The sequence below is a fragment of the Dioscorea cayenensis genome, chromosome 5 (genome assembly GCF_009730915.1).
Source record: "Dioscorea cayenensis subsp. rotundata cultivar TDr96_F1 chromosome 5, TDr96_F1_v2_PseudoChromosome.rev07_lg8_w22 25.fasta, whole genome shotgun sequence".
Lineage (NCBI taxonomy): Eukaryota > Viridiplantae > Streptophyta > Magnoliopsida > Dioscoreales > Dioscoreaceae > Dioscorea > Dioscorea cayenensis.
Window position 1 is genome coordinate 6,197,056 of NC_052475.1, and position 19,377 is coordinate 6,216,432.

A 19,377-nucleotide genomic window follows, 5' to 3' on the forward strand; every position below is an offset into this window, starting at 1 on the left:
GAGTTAACTTATTAAGGTGGAGCTGCTTTAACCACGTGACTTCCTGCGCTACCCTTTTCCCTCGCCTTCAACACAGAGATCGGGCCTAAGGTCGTCTTTTTCCTCAAGGTCGTCGAAGATGCCGCCAAGCTTCCCATTTTCCTCACCGTCAAGTTGTCGCGATCAAGTTGCCGTCAACTTCAACAGGTGCCGCTAAGCTTCCCATTTTCCTCACCGTCAAGTTGTCGCGATCAAGTTGCCGTCAACTTCAACAGGTGCCGCCAAGCTTCCCATTTTCCTCTCCGTCAAGTCGTCACGGTCAAATTGCCATCAACTTCAACCGGTGCCACCAAGCTTCCCATTTCCCTCGCTGCTAAGTCGTCGCGGCCAAGTTGCCGTCAACTTGAACAGGTGCCACCAAGCTTCCCTTTCATCTTGCAACATAAACACAACTTACAACCAAAATATAACAGAGGAGAAAATCAGCAAAATAAAACCCATGAATGAATCTTACAACTCAGTAATTAAGGCTTCAGATTCAAAATAAAACCATGTATCTGCATATATAATCAGGCATTTTTGATGTTTTGATTTGGTGTTATTTATTGCATAATAAAGGGCAGCTAAAACAAAAGTTGACACATAATTAGAGAAAAAAAAGTTGATTTGTGATGTTTATTAAGCAAGCATCTAGATTTAAAATTATAAAAACAATGTAATTAAAGTGTAGAAAGTTGCGAACAAGAGGAGGATTTTGCTCCTATGGTTGAGCAAAATCCTTGAGAACATTTAATGGGTTCACTATTTCCAGAAGATTTTCTTTCTCATTGAAAATGATGATTTTGTTTATATGCTTTGATATATTCATATTGGTTGTATTTTTCTTTATAGGATATCATGGCAAATATCACCAATGGAATATGTAAAGATGATAATTTTATATTTGAGGATGTGGAAATAGATGTGAATGAGCTTGAGTTATCTCAACATCATGAAGAAGGTGGTGGTGTGATACAAGAGATTAATAATCAACAGCTTATGGATGGCATTAGTGAATGTCTGGTCTATGTATGTTTCTTTGATTGTGGACATTATGTTCATCTTTAATTTTTTGTTGAAAGACTTTGTCTATGATGTAGACCTTTGTTATATTTAATTTTCATACTACTAGTGAAATCTTCCTTTTTGGTTTTCTTGTTAATTTGTTGCATGTACAATTTTATTTGTGTTGAAATTGTTGTTATTCATCTTTAATTTATTATTGGATGACTTTGTTGATGTTTTGGACATTTGTTATATTTAAATTTCATGCTACAAGTGAATTCTTCCCTTTTAGTGTTCTTCTCTTTGTTTTTGTTGTTAATTTATTGCAGGTAAAATTTCATTTGAGCTAAAGGTTTTTGTTATTCATCTTTAATTTATTGGTAGATGACTTTGATGATGTTATGGATGACTTTATTTATAAAGCTCAAAAACTTCAACTTGTTGCTCAGAAATTGGTTTATGAGATAGGTAAATGATTGCAATTTGCAGGCGTACATTATAATGCTTAGAAATTTGAACTTGTTTCTACAACCAAATTTGAGACACACTTTGTATACTTTAATGTTCTACCAATTGAATGTTATAAACCAAATTGGATACACACTTTGGAAACTTTTAATGTTTTTCCACTCTCAATTGAAATGTTGCACCTTTTCTTTCTCAGAAACAAACATTCAAAGAAAGTTAATAATGAACGTGAATCTAAATTACAAAAATTTCAAATGAAAACTCATAACATCATAAAAAAAAAACTTCAACTGAAAAAGTCAGAATGAGAAGTTACATTCTTCCACTCTTCAATTATATAATGAAAAATAGAATGCGTTCATAAAGCCCGAGGGGTTTGATCATCCATCATACATGATGGTAGACTGTGTCCGTTCGCATGATTTGTAAGCTTCTCGCCATAAGAGATGGGGAAACAAGTGAGGTCAGAGAGGTTGACACCGCTGCCGGCCGAGATGAGCACTAGTAGATAACATCCCACGGTTCAGATAAACTACCAAAATCTGGCCAAAATACAAGCTTTGAAACGTCGATCACTTCTCCCGCAATAACATTCATAGAGACATGAAAACAAGACAAACAACAACATCACAAAGCTCTGCAGTTCAAGACATTCAGAATTCATCAAAAAGTAAAACAAGATAAGAACCATCACCAAGAACAGCCAGCCAATCAAGCAGTGCTCAACCAGCCTTTGGAGCATTCTGCATCTCAACAACCTTCATCCACGATGGCCTCGATGAGATCTCCTTCCACCACCTCCCAACATTCTCCCTTTCTGTCAACAAACCACCCTGATCAGCAGCGTTAACAATACAATGACAATTGGGCAAATGTGATAAATCCGCAAAGGAAAACTCATCTCCAGCCAAGAACCGAGTCTCTCCCAACCTCCTCTTATACACATCCAAAACCTTGCCAAGCTTCTCCTCATTCTTCTGAATAGCATTCTTGTCCTGCTTCAGCTTCATCATTGGCGCAAAAAGTGGGCCCTAGCAGGAGCTACTCATAACTTCCATGTCATGGTGGGGCAGACGGAGCAAGGCAGAGGAACTTGTGGGAACTTGTGAGAAGACAGTGGTGAGTTTTGGCCGGGAGGCGAGGAGGGGACGGAGATTACTGGAGGGGGAAAATCAAAGATGGAGAAGATAGGAAGGAGTGGAATAGATGAGGATGAGAACAAGGACAGTTAAAAGAAGGCGTAGGACGAGAAAGAAAGACTTCGGCAGCGTTACCCCTTCTCACCGGTGCAAAGCTTGGTGTCGCCGCCGCCAAGTCGCCGTCAACCTCAGAGGAAAACCTAAAATAACCATCTATAAAGGAGTAAAAGATATGGATGTAGAGTAACCGTTCGATCAAATCTAACGGGCAGTATTAATCATCCTTAGATTTTAAATCTAAGTACCTGTGTAGAGAACCGGCCCTCTATATAATTATATCCATTAATATTTCACAACGTTCAATATTTTTTCTTTTTAAATTACATAAAAGAGTCGGACCATTTTACCAAAAAAAAAATTTCCCAAAAATAAAATAAGTAGAATATTAAATTTAAAGAAAATATATTTGTCTCTCTAGTCAAATATACACATAACTTAAGAAGGTGGTGAAATGCGAATCACTCAAAATCGCAACATTTTACTGTGATGATAAATGCAATAGATTCTTGTTCAGCATGATTTCTTCTTGTCTCTATTACATACATTTAGATTTGTTGTATTTTAAAATGACTCCTTATATATCTTCTCAAATCTCTAGGTATGACTCCGTTAGATGAATAAGAATGAATTGTGATATATTATTCCTCAATTATTGAAAATATGTCATGCATTTATCATTTTCTTCTATCTTATTATGATTATCTTTAACTATTAACAAGTCATTCAACAGGTCAGTTAAAATTGTATTTAATAAGAGCATATTTATCTTCTCTAATAAAATGTTTTCATTTTTTTATATATGAAAAGAAAAAATTGTATTACATTAGATCCTTCTATATATATATGGTAATGAAAAATTGTTGATTTTCGTATCCTTAATTTTAATAACATACTAATAAAATGTTTTTTTATAGGTGAAAACATAAAAATGGAATTGATTCCATAACTCTTACAAGTTGAAACACACATGTTTTATTTATTTATTCTTTTAAATAAAAAAATATTTTAGTTTACCTTAATAGTATAAGATTATTCATTGATGTAAAGGTAGCCTTTGAAAATTATGAAGTTGATACCATATAAATCAAGGCATATATTACAAACATTTAGAGGCAATTAATGATCACTAACATGCGATACGTAACATTAATGAGCAGCTTATTCATTAGGTCTTTTCCCTTTTTTTTTTTAAATAATAATAATAAACCAAAATTTGAATTAGGACTTCTTTAAAAAAATATTTCTAAACTTCAATTCAAACCTTTAAGCTACAATAAAGTTAGGTACACGGTCCATGGCGTATCTACACTAAGTGATGGTTTACTATTTTACTGAGTTTTTGAGATCAAGCGCTAGTATGACATGACCTATTAACATTAAAAATAGGCATCCAAACTATGCAATACTTATACTGAATGATGGTTTTCTATTTACTTTAATTTTTCTAACCAAGCATTGAATTGATATGAGACATTAATATGATTATGCATCATGGTATATATATATTATTCATAAGAAAACGTGAAATTTTGCATAATATATATCTGTATCTATGTATGTAAGCAAAATCAAGCAAGTTATGTCATACCAATGCTTGCTCTCAAGAGTTTATTTAAAAGGAAAAGATTGTAATTTGGCATGATTCCCACTTATAAAAAACAATCAAGTCATCACTATATATATAAAGAAAAAGTGGTTTAGAGTATTTAGAAGAAAATTATATATATATATATATATATGTTATATTAAATTGTACACATAAATTATTTTATTTTTAATTTTTTTATTTCATTAATTAATAACATTTTTAGTTGCAAATGGATTAAATAATTTTTTTTCATAATCAAAATTAGTTTAAGGTATTTTTAAAACATCAACTTGTTAGTAACTTCTATTATACAGAGAACGTAATAGCAAGTTCGAAATAAAGAAATATAAGTTACAAACTTAATAACTATTTATTCAGATTTGAACAAACTACAACCAAATTTAATTTTCTTCTACATTCAAATCATATGCTAGGGAAAAACTTTTTGCAGTTTACTTGGTATCTTGAGTATTGTTGATTGTGCTATCTTGGCATGGTAGGAAAGCTGAGTTATGAGACCTTCTAAAACTATTCATCACGGGGATTTCTTTCCCCAATTTAGTTATCTTGGATTCACATACTAGGCTTATATTCTCCATTAAATGTGAAAGACCTAAGTTCAATTTTGTAATATGTGGTCTTGTAATATCTAAATTTTCAATGTTGATATCAATCTTGAGATTTTCTTGGGCTTTCTGGAGCATGGCATGCAAGTACTGATGAACTCTCTACAAGCGAATGGATCGTTACTAATAATAAAGTGGTACCCCATAAGGGGAAAAGGCTGTTAAACTTCAGGGACTGTACTTCTAGTACTAATTGATCCTCTAATGTCTAGTTAACTGAAATGATGATGAAGAAATTAACTACTATAAGATTAAAAGCAAAAGGGCTGGAAGAACTAAGTAGACTAGGGTTGAGCTTCGATAACAGGAGAGCAATGGCCCGGGATGATTCCTATATGTCCAAGATACTGACTTGAGTCTAATGCCTACCAAAGTACATTCTAAGATCCTTGTGGGTGCTCAAAAGCAAGGTTGCATCTGTTAGGCAATATCGCAAAAATTAAATAACATCGTCAAAAGCATGCTAAACAATTAATAAAGTTGTGATATGTTCTAATTTTTTTAATGAACACCGTAATTTAATTGAAATGCCTAGAAAATTACAGTTTAATATTTGAAAGCCTTTCCTTTGATATGCCGAATTTGTTTCTCGGATTGTCATAGATCTCCTAGCACCGAACGAAAGTCCCACGCCTCTAGATCACACGTCGGAATTAAGAAACAATCTCCTCTTCTTCTCCAAATAACGGCTAGGGTTAGAGAGGAAAAGAGAGTTTGGGGATTTTTCTCACTAGAAAATTAATTCATTGATTCTAGGGTTAGAGAGGAGTCATATTTATAGAGACTTCATAAAACATGATAAACATTATTCAATTATAAATTTCACTCATTCCATGAAGTAAAATTATAAATTGGCAATTTTACCCATTGAACTCAAAAATGAGATTGATTCTTTATCTCTATAAGTGTGACTCTCCAGGTTCGTTCCGATTGGCAATGGGAGGATACCAAAAGAAGTGGGTGACATCTAGCCAACCCCGTAGCCCCACGTCATAATCCAATTGAACATGAATGAGTAGATCATTACAAAACTTTCCGATTATGATTACCATATGTGTATAAACCTTTCGTTCTTGTATCCCAACCCAGTGAGAACCATGGTAATTGTCAAACTCACTAAACTCGATCATATGCAAATAACTATAGTGGAGTAAGATTACCAAACTAAACTTTGTGTCCCACACAATTAGTTTGACTGACTTGGCCAAGGTCTTCTAATCTCACATACTTATAATTGCATATGATACTAACTCGTTTTACTTCTGAGAGAACAAATTTCTTCTTGGCGATCACTCACAACTGCTACTTGCTCAACATAGTCACACTTCGAGGTCAGCTTTATGATAAGTGCTTGAGTAGATATATTTTTATATATGTTTTGCATGCATTGAGCATCATTTTTACCATGGTTTATGTCTAATATTGTGTATTTGGTGTTTTTTTTGTGCAATTAGGTTGTGAATGCCTTGAAATTCAAAAGGAAGCAAAGTTAGGCTATAAAGACACAATTTTGGGAGTTTTTGTTCAATTCAAAGGACCAAGACACGAGAGGAGTTCATGAAGGTGGAGATGTGTGCCAAATTCCAAAGAGTTTCAAGTCAATTTACTAGTTAGAAGGCACAAAGGCAGTCACATCTTCATTTTCCTCTTCTTTGTGAAGATTGAAAGACCTTTCAAAGATGTGTTTATGAGGATAAGTCTTATAGCCTACCACACGGACATGTGCCCGACCATGTGGTCTCAAGAGAAGAGTGTTTGGACTATGTTTGTGAAAAAGCACTGTAGCAAAATACTATAGCAAAGTAATACAACAAATCGGCATAGCAATTTTACTGTAGCATAAATGTAGCAAAATTACTGTTCACACGCATGCGTGGAAATTCCTGCAGCCATGCGAGTACGTGGAAAATCCATATGGGCGCGTAGTGGCACGTCACAGTCGCGGTTATGGGCTATAAATAAGCCGTTTGCCCTATTTTTCAGAGACTTTTTGTGAGGCTTTTGGCAAACACTTAGACTGCAAGGTGGCTAGGGTTTTTGGAGGAGGTCTTTGGCGATATTGGAGGGAGTTCATCACTAACTTTGATCGATCTTGTCTCTATCATAGCATAAAGGGGACCTTCGGCATCCTAGCTTTAGAGGAGGATTCTTCAAGACGTTGAGCGACCCATCAAGGCCATCATCATGAATTCGAGGGGGTTTTTCTCCATGGTTTTCGTTGCTTTACATTATATTCATCATTGCTTTCTAAGTTGCCCCATGAAGGGCAAACCCTAGTAGGTATTTGGGCATGTAAACCCTAGGATCTATTCTTTTGTATTGATTTGCTTTATGTTTCTATTAAATCCGAGTTGATTTGAGTTTTAACCTTGTGATTTCATTGCTTGCATCTGTTACTGATCTTTGTGATTGATCTATATTGCATGATTTATTACTTTGATGTGAGATGTCTTCATTAGAGTTAGAACAACAAGGTTAAAGAGGGTTGAGAGGGTGAGTCATGAGATAGTGGAGTGTCCCCTTTCTCTTCCGATTGAGTGTTACCTATCTCTATATTCCATAGACTCTATGCAACCATATTTGGTGTGAGCTGTGCGATTGATAGATTTATCCACCAGGACCTTGTAGGGGGTTAGGGATTCTTCGCTGGGAAATAGGGTTGGATCTATCCTTAGGAATCTGTTTTACTCTTAGGTATCCCTAGATATCATTGCAGTCATATGGGGTGTGAGGTGTTGAGATTGAGCAATTTCTCCATCGGGACCTTGTAGGGGACTAGTACCGGTGGCTTAGAGGCCAGGGCCGGTTGTTCTTGGATTATATTGACTCTTTAGACTCGGTTTAGAAACATTTAGCGAATCTTGAGCTTCGTGTTAGATCCTAGGGGGAGCATTGCCTGAATACCTCATCTTCACTGATTGAGATCTCTTTTACTTAATATCTTGCCCTTTTACTTGCAAATTTCCTTTTTTTGCCATTAGTTCATTTCATCACATCCATTGATTCCGACTAAATAACTTGGTAGTGGTTTATACTAATACTTCCATTTCCCTGTGGATTCGACTACTCACTCACCGGGGTAATTATTACTTCGACACCCGTGCATTTACGGTTTACATGCAATTTGGCCGCATCTTACTTTACCAAAAGGTAAAGTGAGCCTAACGACTCTAGTAACAGACTAGACGTCACAAGCACATTGTGATCATGATACCTCAAGTCTATGGCCTACGCATATGATCATAACCAACAATCCCAATCATTGACTGTCAAAGAGTAAAACCCATGTGATTGGATTATTGCGAGTCATGCTCGAATACACAAATCCCAGTTATGTATTTATGATATATGCGCCCACTTTTCCATAGTGTTCAACTAGCACTCTTTGTCAAAGTATATGTCATACAAATCCTTATGAACCTTTAACGCCTAATGAAAATGCCCTTTTGCTTGTGTACCGCAAGTGCACAGATTTGTTGAAGTAATAATACCTTGGTGAGTGGGTAGTCGTATCCATAGGGAATAGTGATTAGAAACACAAAGATTGCTATTTAACTAAAATGAAGATGAATCAATAATGGTGTGAACAAAGTTAATGAAAACGAAAATAAGGAAATAAGAAGGAAGAGAGACGCTATAAAAATGAATGAGAGGAAAGGCAATCGATAGAAAGTGGGGCACCCGGACTTTGCTCCCCCTAGGACTATTGCTTCAAGTGGAAAACAAACTATTATGTCTCCTAACTGATGCTTAATGAGTCGTGGAAATCCTAAAATACACAGTCCCAAACCTAAAGTCAACCGTGACTAATCCTACACTATGCCCCGGTGGAGGTAGGATAAATCACACCGGAGGTCAACCGTTCCTTTTTTAGCACTTCACTCTATTATGACCGCAAAGAACTCTTGGAATGTGGAGGTAGGATAAATCACACCGGAGGGAAAATGTGACGTTCCGCTACCTCTCGACTCACCCTCTCGACCCTCTCCAATCTTGCTTTGTCTAACCCTCATGGTGCGTCACTCACTCACAAGGATTACGAATCTAGGCTCTCAACCCTAGTGTCACTCTAAGGGAAAACCCATTAAACAAGCATTGAAGATTGGAACTCAATTAAAGACAACAATTAAAGAAAGATAAAAGAAAGGTCAAAGAAATAATATCATCATAGGGTTTACAAGTCTAAGAACCCACTAATGGTTTAGCTCTCCATGGAGCAAGATACAATCAATAATAAAATTAAAAGTAAAAGCATGCAATCTATAAGTAAAACCCCCATGGTATTCATATCGATGGTCTTGTGGAGTGGCCGCATCTTTTCCAAAAGTTCCCTCGTCAAGCCTAGGGTACACCTTACCGAATCGATGCCGACAAAAGCTCCCCCATAACTCTCTTTTGAAGGAACGTGGTGTTGAAAGCCATAGAACCACTACAAAAGCCTTGCCAAAGCCCCTCTAAACCATAACTGCTAGCGCCTCCAAAGATGGTGAAGAGATCGGCAAAAGTTGGGAAAAGGATTCTCTTTATCGGGCTGGAAACGTGACTTAAATAGGCTGGAATCGGCATCCACACGGGCGTGTGGAATTTTCACATCCCCTTGTGAATCTGCAGGAATTGATTTTCTGCGGCCTGTAAATAGTGATTGCTGCAGTAACTTTGCTACAATGATTTTCTACAGTACCCTGCTACGGTACTCCGCCAAAATACTCACAAATCCACACTTTTCATTGAGGCCACATGAATGGGCACACATTCATGTAGTAGATCGCGTTGCTTCTTCAACAAAATCACATTTGCCGACAATCTTGCTAGCTTTACACAAGTCAGAACACATGAGTGTGACTGCCTTTGTGCCCCTCCACTTTGCATGTTCACTCAAGCATAATGGATGTTGGCACACACTCATGTGTCCTTGAGCACGAATTATGTCTTCACGTTTGTTCACTTCAAGATTTCATCAACAACATGCATTCATGACCTACTTTAGCTTCTTTCTTCCATACTTATCTCCGCAACCCTACCTACACAAAAGTAACACAAATACACATGTATAAGAGATAAAATTTGAGAAAAGTAATGCTCATTGTAAGAAAAGAATACTTCGTATTACTAATACACAAGCACTTATCACCCAATTAAAGATTCTCTGATTTGCGAACGATTTAAGTGTATAAGTACCAAACCCTTCTAGTGCTCTCCTTTGTATCCCACAATGAGTAAAAGATTTAACTTAATATACATGGACTGCATGTTCAAAACTAATTAAAATGCCATTACAATATTTATATGAACATCAAAATAAATGGCAACTTAATAATAATAAGAATGTATAATACAAATGAAATGCCCTAATACAAGTATCCTCGTTGGTATTCGAGGGCATAATCCTAACAATCTCCCATTTGCACTCAATGCCAACCACTAAGGTATCATACAACCATCTTCTAAAGATGTCAATCTAGCATGGCATGTGTTAGTGGCTTAGTTAGTGGGTCAGCTAAATTATCCGCTGAGGCTATTTTCTAGATGGCTATGTCGCCTCTTCCATCAATCTCTCGAATGATGTGGTACCGACGCTCGATATGCTTGGATTTACTATGAGACCCTGGTTCCTTTACCTATGCTATAGCTCTATTGTTGTCACAATAAAGTGATAGCAAGAACTCCATATTTGGAACCACCAGATGTTTTATCAAGAACTTCTTAATCCAAACAACCTTTGATGCAACAACATATTTAGTCTTAGTGGTGGAATCTGCATAGTACCCTATAACTATTTCATCTCACTACTTCACCATTAAGAGTGAATATAATTAAACCCTGAAGTGGATTTTTGGTCATCAATATCATACTGAAAGTCTGAATTTGTGTAACTATTCTTTTGTGCAATTTTGTTGTAAATGCCTTGAAGGAAGAAAAAAAAGCAAAGATAGGTTATGAAGACACATTTTGGGAGTTTTTGTGAAAATAAGGATCAAGACACAAGAGGAGCTCATGTACATGGAGGTGTGTGCCAACTTCCAAGAGAATTCAAGCCAATTTGTGAATTGGAAGGGCATAAAGGAAGTCACACCCCCATGTCCCTACATTTATGAAGAATGCAAGAGCTTCCAAATGATGATTCAACAATGAAAAGTCTTATAACCTATGACATGGATGTGTGCTCAACCATGTGGCCTCAAGAGAAGAGTGTGTAAGCTCGACCATGTAGCAGCAATGTAGCAAAAACATTGTTCACGCAACCGAGTGAAAATTCCATGAGGTCGGATTGGAATTTTTGTAGCTCACGCGGGCGTGTGAAATGTCATACGGTCTCATGGAGGCATGTGACAGGCATGGTTTATGACTATAAATAACCCTTTTACCCTTTTCTTTAGAGACTTTTTGCTAGCATTTGAAGGGCAAAGCGGCTAGGGTTTAAAGAGGAGTTTTTTTGGCAAATTTAGGGGCGTTCTTCACCAACTTTGATAGATCTTTTCTCCGTCATAGCATCGAGGGAGCCTTAGGTAACCTAGCTTCGTAGAAGGATCCTTCAATATTGTTCTACCTCTGGTTGTCTCAAACAATTTTGAATTAAAGCCTAATCTCATTCAATTGGTACAACAAATGTGTTAGTTCGATGGATTTCAAGATGAGGACCCATATGAGCACATAAGGAATTTCTTTGAGATTTGCAATACTTTTAAGGTGAATAATGTCTCCGAGGAGACCGTTCGTCTTTAACTCTTTATATTCATATTGCGAGGAAAAGCTTGACAGTGGCTAAATTCCTTGCCGAAGGGTCATTGACAACATGGAAGCAAACCTCGGACACTTTCATCACAAAATATTCCCCTCGCAAAGATCACTAAGTTTAGAAACGACATCTCATCCTTTTACACAGTTTGAGTTTGAATCCTTATACGATGTTTGGGAAAGGTATAAGGAAATGCTGAGAAAGTGCCCACCACATGGAATTGTGGAATAGATGCAAATCCAGATTTTTTATAATGGGCTGAATTTATCTACCAAGCAAATGCTCGATGCAGCCTTGGGGGTATCATTATGCAACAAGCAACCAAGTGCAGTATACACTTTTATCAAAGAGACGCAAGTAATGGCTACCAATGGAGTTTTGAGATAAGCAAACTCGTCAAGACACTCGGGATCTATCAAGTGGATGTTGTCACCACATTGGCCGTGCAGGTTGAAGCTATCACGAAGCGGTTAGATACAATGCAATCGATCTCCTTAGGTAGTGGACCATCTGGTGATAGTTGGGTGCCCCCATGTGAAAACTAGTCGGGTCTACTGATATGGGTGAAGGTCAGTTCAAACAGGTGGATTTTGTTGCACATAATCACCGATTTCAGAACAACCCATACAGTAACACCTATAATCCTGGGTGGAAAAACCATCCCAACTTTTCACGGAACTAATCAGGATGATAAGTGCTTGTGTATTAGTAATATGAAGTATTATTTTCTTACGATGAGCATTACTTTTATCAAATTTTAGCGCTAATCCATGTGTATTTGTGAACTTTCATGCATGAAGGGTTGTGGAGCCAAATAATAAAAGAAAGAAGCCAAAGTAGATTGTGATTGCACTTTGTTGATGAAGTTTTGGAGTGAACAAATGTGAAGACACAAGTTGTGATCAAAGATACGTGAATGTGTGCCAACCTCCATGCACTCAACCAATTACATGGTTTGGAGGGGCACGAAGACGGTAACATTTGCGTATCCTGACTTGAGCAATGTTAGCAAGATCTTCACCAATATGGCATTTGATTGAAGAAGCGATGCGATCTACGGCATAGACGTGTGCCCATTTATGTTGCCTCGATGAAAAGTGTGAATTCGGGAATATTTTGGCGGAGTACTGTAGCAGGTAATGTAGCAAATCAATGTAGCAATTTACTATAGCAATTACTGTTTACAGCCTCGTAGAAAATCAGATTTCAAGAAATCCACACGGGCGTGTGGAAATTACCCACGCCTGTGTGGATGCCCGATTCCAACCCTTTATAAAGCGTGACTTGTACCGATTTGGGGATCCATTTTTCATTCTTTTTTCCATCTTTTCTCCATCTTTGAGAGGCTTGCGGCTAGGGTTTAGAGGGGCTTTGGCAAGGCTTTTGGAGTGGTTCTACGGCTTCGACATCTCGTTTCTCTTAGAAGATAGTTATTAGAGAAGCTTTCGTCGGCACTGATCAGGCGAGGCGTGCCCTAGGCTTAACAAGGGGATCTTAGGAGAGGAGGAGGCTACTCCATAAGACCATCGACACGAATACCAAGGGGGGTTTTCTTATGGATTACATCTTTTTTACTTTCAATTTCATCATTGATTGTATCTTGCTCCATGGAGAGCTAAACCCCCTAGTGGGTACTTGGACTTCTAAACCCTAGGATGCTATTGTTTCATTGACCTTTTATTATGTTTTCCTTAATTGATGTCCTTAACTGAGTTCCAATTTTGAATGTTTGTTGAATGATTTCTCCCTTAGAGTGACACTAGGGTTGAGAGTCTACATTGGTGATCCTTGTGAGTGAGTGATACACCATGAGAGTTAAACAAAACAAGATTGGAGAGGGCCGAGAGGGTGAGTCGAGAGATAATGGAGCGTCCCCTTTCCCCTCCGGTGTGATTTATCCTACCTCCATTTCCTAGAGTTCTTTGCGGTCACAATAGAGTGTAGTGCTAAGAGAGGAACTCCGCTGGGGCTTAGTTGCGTGAGCAACAAAGTGAAGCGTTGAAGTAATCCTTAGTATCTGGGGCTTAATCGTGACTAGGGGTCTTTCACCTGGAGCAAAGGGTTAGATCTACATATAAGAATAGGGTTTATCACTTGGAATCCGTAGGACTTCTTGAAACTTTGTACAGTGTGAGGTGTTGAGACTAAGCGAATTCTCCATCGTTACATAGTGTAGAGTTAGTCATGGTTAACCTTAGGTTTAGTACTGTGTATTTTAGGATTTCCGATACTCATTAAGCATCAGTTAGGAGACATAATTGTTGGTCTTTCAATTGAATCAATAACCCTAGGGGGAGCAATGTCCGAGTGGAGCAATGTCCGAGTGCCCACTTTCTATCGATTGCATTCCCTCTCATTTTATCGTGCCTCTCTTTCTTATTTTCTTTAGCCTCACACATATTGATCTTATCCACACTATTATTATTTCATCTTCACTTAGTTAAGTAGCAATCGTTGTATTTCTATTCACTATTCCTTGTGGATACGATAACCCACTCACTTGGGATTTATTAGTTCGACAAACCTGTGCACTTGCCGGTCACACGCAAGGGGTGTGTCATAGGACAAGGGCAGGGTCAACAAAATAGAACTCCTTCGCTCGAGCACACAATCATCATAGCCCACGTCCTCTTCAAATTTAATAACCGATGATGGTCGATGATCGATGACATGTTGAGCTTCTTAACCTTAGGGAAACACTTGTGTGTTAGTTAATTATTTGAGATCCATATTGTAGTCTCTCTCTTACTTCGAAGGCTCAAGTTTATCACTCAACCCTAATTATGGAGCCGCATGTTTTCTTATGTTTACAAAAAAAGAAACTTTGAAAATCAGATCCCATGTGGGATTCCCTACTGGTTATTTTTAAATACTTTGTGAAGAGATGGTAGAAAGAGCTATTACCCTAGAAGAGTGAAAGCTACTCTTGAGTAGTTGAATTTTGGGGATTACAATTGTACATTTGATGACCTACCAAGAGAGAAGCCTACCTCTAGGGTGTATGAAGCTACTACCCATTGTAAATAGTCAATTGTAGGTTTAATTTTGCTAGATTAAAACCTGAGGTTTGTGAGGCACTAGATTTAGGGTTTACGCACACACAAGTCCTTAGAAATAAGAGTGTATCCATTCATTGAGTCTCCTTATTGTTCCTAACTCTTGTTGCTTTCCCTTTGTTTAAGAAGTCCAAGTTTTTCTTGAGATCAGAGGTGATGCACTCTCCTTCTTTTCATTTGAGTGATGTGTGATTGCTTGAGGACAAGCAATGATTCAATGTGGGGGTATTTGATGAGTGCAATTCATATTATGTTTTCTTACCCTTAAATTCATACTTTTTTATGTCTTTTAGCACTTCTTTGTATATATTCGGTGCTATTCTGGGTATGTTGGTTAATGATGCAGGAATTGAGGAGGTCGATATAAGTAGGATTAAATCAGGTCATCGGATGAAGGAAAATGGAAGAAATGCTAAGTGTTCAAGCTAAATATGGATAGAGCACAGTCCTGCTCTATCCCCTGAATCTCCCAGTCTGGTGTGGATCAAGTGAAGAAGCTTGCAGGAGTGTGACACCGAGACATACACTGTTGAAACACGATCGTGTCCCTCCCCCTGAATATCTCAGGCTGGAGTTTTTATTCTTCTCAATGGGGGAAGCACGTGCTAGAGGCTCCTAGCACGATCATGTTCATGGAAACATAAGCCAAGCATGACCACGCTGTCTCCCACTAAAAATCTCAGTCAAACACTTAGCTAATTTACTCAAAGATAGTTCATGGGAACACGGTCGAAGCATGATCATGCTTAGACCATGTCGAGCTTGAAGACATCCTTTTTAACTCCAGCTTTTTAGGGTTTTGATCTCATCTTTGTTCGGGGAGTCAACTCTTCACTGGGAGGACACTGAAGAGGGTAAAGATCATGCTTCACCACACACTCTAAGGGGATCAAGGAGGAGTCAGAGGCACAATAGAAGTGGGGTTGAGCATACGGAGCTCGACAAGGAAGATCATCATCAGTAGAACGGAGTCATGTCTTTTTTTGCTTGCTCTTCATTTATGTCTTTCTTGTTGTACCCATCAATGAGGGGCTAACAGTCCAAAGTACTCCGCGATGTTGAAATATGTGGTTTTGTATGCTTTAACTACTTGATTGTTAATGATTACGGAGTTCTTTAAGTTTCTTGTGTTTATTCTTGTGTTTGCATTTCTTGATGGCTTAAATTGCACAGCTGCCTTGGTAATTTAGTTATCTTGGTATGACTTGGTGTGTTTGAGAAGTATAGATACAACATTGCTTTAGGGCTCAAGTCAGCATACTATAACTCATAGGGATCGTTTCGGGGCATTGCTTTCTTGTAGTTGAAAAAACAATCCTAAACCCCCAATTTCTACCGTGATTCACTCTTTTACTATTAGTTCTTAATTAAATCTTTAACCACTCTTTGTTTGACTGAATATCAGAAGATAGATTAGTACTTTAAGTCCAGCTCTTGAGGTTCAACAACCTTACCCCTAACGGGGTACCACTGTATTGCTTGTGTGCGACCCATGCACTTGAGGAGAACACATCACTTGGCCAAGATGTTTGATAAGTGCTTATTTTTCTATATGTTTTCCATGCATCGAGCTTCATTTTTACCATGGTTTATGTCTCATAAAGTGTATTTTGTGTTCCTTTATGCAAATAAACTGTGAATACCTTAAAGGAAGAAAAAGAAGAAAAGATAGGTTATGAAGGCACATTTTGGGAAGTTTTTGTACAACACAAGGATCAAGATACGAGAGGAGCTTATGTACATGGGGGTGTGTACCAATTTCTAAGAGAATTCAAGCCAAATTATGAGTTGAAAGAACACAAAGGCAGTCACATTCCTATATCCTGACTTGTGTGAAGAATACAAGAGCTTCCTAATAATGATTCAATGATGAGAAGCCTCATAAACTACCACATGGACGTCTGCTAGACCATGTAGCCTCAAGAGAAGAGTCACTATTCATGCGATTACATGAAATTTCCACGCGGTCGCGTGGAAATTTCTGCAACCCACGCGGCCGTGTGAAGAATCACACGGTCGCATGGAGGCACATGATAGATACAGTTATTGACTATAAATAGTCATTTTGCCATATTCTTTGGAGACTTTTTACAAGTGTTTGAAGGGTGAAACGGCTAGGTTTTTAAGAGGGGGTCTTTGGCAAATTTGGGGGGCATTCTTCACCAACTTTGATAGATCTTTTCTCCATCATAGCATGAAGCCAGCCTTCGGCAACCTAGCTTCGGAGAGGGATCCTTCAAGATGTTGAGCGACCCATCATTGCCATCATCATGAATTCAAGGGGTTTTATTCTATAGTTTTTATTGCTTTTCATTCCATTATTCTTTGCTTTGTAATTTTCCCAATGGAGGGCTAAACCTTAGTAGGTATTTGGGCATGTCAACCCTAGGATCATATCTTTGTATTGATTTACTTTATGTTTTCTATTGAATCCCAGTTTAATTGAGTTTTAATCTTGTTTTCTCATTGCATGCATGTCATATTAATCCTTGTGATTGATTTGTATTGCATGATATGTTGCCTTGATGAGAGAGAGGTCTCCATTAGGGTTAGAACTCCAAGATTGAAGAGGGTTGAGAGGGTGAGGCATGAGATAGTGGAGTGTCCCCTTTCCTCTCTGATGAGTGCTTCCTATCTCCTTATTCCCTAGGCTTTATGCAACCCATATTTGGTGTGAGGCGTGGGATTGAGAGATTTCTCCACCAGGACCTTGTAGGTGGTTAGGGATCTTTCACCTAGAAGTACTGTTAGATCTATCTTTAGGAATCAGTTATACTCTCAGAAATTCCGAGAGTCCATTGCGGTCATATGTGGTGTGAGGTGTGAGATTGAGCGATTTCTCTACCGGGACCTCGTAGGGGACTAGTATCGGTGGCTTGAAGGTAAGGATCGATTATTCTTAATTTACCTCAACTCATTTAACTCGGTTTAGAAATATATAGTAAGTCTTGTGCTTCATGTTAGATCCTAGGAGGAGCATTGCCCAGGTACTTTGTCTTTATTGATTGAGACTTGCCCTTATCTTTACTTTTCCTTGCTTACTTACAATATTCATATTCTTACCATAGAGTTCATTTCACCATAATATTGATTCTAAATAGATAACTGAGAAGTGGTTACTACTAATACTTTTATTCCCTATAGATTTGACTACCCAACTCACTGGGTACTTTATTACTTTGATACTGGTGCACTTATGGTACACACACAAATAGGTGTGTCAAGTTTTTGGCGCCGCTGCCAGGGAAGGAGATATTAGGAACACTAAGACTTGGTTACTTTAGTCATTTACTTTTTCATTTGTTTTTCTACTTCATACTTCTTTCTTTTCGCCTCATGGGTGTGTACAACATGGAGGAGATAACACTAGATCTAAAAAAAGAAGACATGACTCCCTTTTCTTTGAGATTTTCCTCTAATGTCGTGCTCTGTGTGTGAGCACCACTTGCCTTGTGCCTTTGACTCGCTCCTTATTGCCTTAGAAGGTGTGGATAAGCTTGATCTTCGCTCTCATCAATGCCCTAACGGTGGAGAAGAAGATCCCCGAACAAAGATGATTTTGAAACCCTAAAAACTGGAGTTAAAAAGAGGAGATTTGGGCTTAACACTGTCGGTGCACGAGCGTGTCCAGACCGTGTCATGTCGGGGAAGAACTGAGTGAAAAGGCATGCCCTACCTGGAAGAAATAGTAGAAGGGACATGGTTGTGTCTTGACCGTGCAATGGTGTGACACGAGCATGTCAGGAGCACCCAACGCATGTCGTTTATTCTTAAATATAATTACCTTTAGCCTGGTTTTTTTAGTAGCATGGACACGATCATGTCCTAACTGTGTCAAGCTTGAGAACACCCTTCTACATAAATTTCATGCTGGATCAACATCAGGCTGAGATATTCACTGGGCATGACATGAGCGTGTCCATCTTTTGTCCAGCTTGAGAACTTGAACTCTTTTTAAGTATTCTCTCATTTTCTTCCCGTTTTCACTCCAAATTACATCGAGGCCCTCTATTCCTACACATATAACCAAAATACCCATAATAGCACTGCTCATGCATAAAAGTAAACTTGAGAACAAGTAAAATGATAGATTTAGAGCATGAAAACATATAGACAAAGTGCACTCATCAGATGTCTAACTGATCTATCGACCAATTGAAGTGTCATTCTAGTGGGCCTAGGTTCTCCCAAACCTAGCATCTGAAAGAATGTATAAGGTATCCCCTGAATCCGTCAATGCCTTCTCTTCACCCAAATTACCAATGTTGCATGAAATGATGAAGCTACCGGGGTTTTTCTTCTTGTTCGGCATATTCTTACAACACTGCAGAACATGAAGCATCTAAGATCACAGATACACTTTCCTCCAACTTCCTCTTGTTGGTTAAGAGATCTTTAAGGAACTTTGCATATCAAGGCATTTAAGACAACGCCTCCACAAATGGGATGTTGATTTACAACTGCTTGAATAGACCTAAAAACATCATGTATTGTTCATCATTTTGGTCATTCTTTAGTCTTGAGTGGTAAGGAATTCTTGGCTTATAAGGTGGGAGTGCCACCTCCTCCTCTTTAGCTCTTTATTCCACTTCTACTTCTTTAGGTGACTCAGCCATTGTCTTCTCAGTAGGGAATTTACTCTCAACTTTACGACCACTCCTCAAAGTGATCGCCTTCGCAT

At 38.1% G+C, this 19,377-nt stretch overlaps 1 non-coding gene across 1 annotated transcript; it reads right to left on the reverse strand.

The window, feature by feature from the left end:
- Positions 1–11,753: 11,753 nt before the first annotated feature.
- On the reverse strand, positions 11,754–11,861 carry LOC120262672. Its single transcript, XR_005536930.1, has one exon. It is a non-coding gene; the product is annotated as a small nucleolar RNA R71 (small nucleolar RNA).
- Between the last annotated feature and the right edge of the window lie 7,516 nt (positions 11,862–19,377).